Below are 2,099 nucleotides of genomic sequence, written 5' to 3'. Positions count from 1 at the left end.
ATTGTGGGCATTTGGGAAGTGAACCAACAGATGGGAGCACTCTGTCTCTGCCTCTAAAATAAGTAAATAAAATTTAAAATGTTTAGGGTGGGCATTTGGCATGGTAGTTAAAATACTGCTTAGGACACTCACATATCAGAGTGCCTCGGTTCAAGTTCCAGCTCTTCCTCTGTTAATATGTGCCCTCGGAGGCAGCAGTTGATGGCTCAGGAGGTCAGAAATCCAAAATGGCTCCCAGCACTGGCCATTGTGGATGTTTGAGGAGTGAACCAGCCAATGAAAGATCTCTGTCTATTGATCTCTCTCTGCCTTTCAAGTAAAATGTTTAAATTTTAATTAAAATGTTTGCCACAAACAATGAAACAAGTCTACCATAAATATACCTGGAAATTCTCAGATTTTTAACATCCTTGTATTGATAGCTGAGATTTTCAGCAGTTCTTTAAATCCAGATTTTAAAACTATTAATTTTGAATACCTATTTTACAGGAAATTTGCAAGAAAAATAGAAAGCTTTTTATCCTTTATACAAGTTGGCCATTTTTTTATTTTAGCTTTCCAACTTTTAAAATGTTTGATTTATTTGAACTATGGAGAGAGGGAGAGAGATTGAGATTCCATCCATTGGTTCATTCCCAAAATGCCTGAAATAGCCTAGGTTGGGCTAGGCCAAGGCCAGGAGCCAGAAACTCAATCCAGATCTCCCATGTGGGTGGCAGGGACTCAAGTACTTAAGCCATCATCTCTGCTCCCCAGGGTGCACATTAGCAGGGAACTGGATATTCACCAATTTTTAACATTTGTCATTTTAAAAATTCTATATAGATGGGCATTGTGAACCAATAGGTTCAGCTGCCACTTGGGATGCCTGCATGGTCTGAGTCCTGGCTACCAGTCCAGCTTCCTGCTTTTGCACATCCAGGGAAGCAGCAGATGATGGCTCCTGTACTCGAGTCCCTGCCAGTCACATGGGAGATCCAGATGGAGTTCCAGCCTCCTGGCCTCCATCAGCCCCAGCTTTGGCTGTTGCATGAATTTAGGGAGTGAATCAACAGATGGAAGATCTCTTCCTATCTGTCTCTCTCTGCCTTTCAAATAAAAATGATGTAAATAGCTTTCAGTTGATTTGTTTTAGATAAAATCTATAATGAATGGTAGAACTGAGAATGGTTTACACCAGGATTTACAGGAATGATTAATGTGTGCATGAACTAAAAAGTTATTTAATAGTGATTTTTCACAGGTGGTTCTATTTATTTTTTTTCTAATTTGTTAGTTTTTTTCTAATTAAAAGCACATGATATTCTAGAAAAACATGAATGGTAATAAACAGCATAAAGAGTGCTTTGTTAGACTGGATTCTTTGATGTGAAGTTTCAGATATTGAGTATAGTCATATTTAAATATCTGGTAAACACTAACAAACTGCTTTATTGCATGACCAAACAGTATGAATTTTAAAATGACAGACTGGAAATGCAAAGAGATAATAAGCCACGATTTTATTAGTAACTAAGCCATAAATGGTATATCACTTTTACTTATTAAAATAGAATTTTTTTCATTCATTCAGTAATGAGTGCCAGCCATACATCAGGTGCTAAGCAAATGCCACCCCCCCCCCCAATGTTACAGACATCATGTCATAGAGCTTGGGGCCTAAAAGAAACCATTTATTGAGCTCTTTTTATGGGGCAGGACTGTGCTAAGCACGTTATATACGTCATCATGTCTCATCACCACAGAACCAACTAAGGTAGGTATATTTTTGTACTGAATGGAGAAGCAGATGTCCAGAGACTGCCTTGCATGAATCACACAGCCATAAGGGCTGGAGGATTGAGCCCAAGTCTCACTAACCATTGCATCATTAGCTTCTGAGCACAGAATATTTTTAAAGCCTAAAATCTGTCAAAGGGACCTTTTAAACAGCATTTCTCAAAATCAAGTGAATAGGTGCTGGCTAGGGTACAGTGAAAAATGCCCCCATGTTGGGGCTGGGAATATAAATGGATATATCCTTGCTACAAAGCAATCTAGCAAAATTGTCACTAACCTTAAAGCATTTTCATGTCCTTTACCTGGGAGTGTAGTTTTTG

Source organism: Lepus europaeus, chromosome 7, assembly GCF_033115175.1.
Source record: "Lepus europaeus isolate LE1 chromosome 7, mLepTim1.pri, whole genome shotgun sequence".
Taxonomy (NCBI): Eukaryota; Metazoa; Chordata; class Mammalia; order Lagomorpha; family Leporidae; genus Lepus; species Lepus europaeus.
This window is presented reverse-complemented; position numbering follows the sequence as displayed.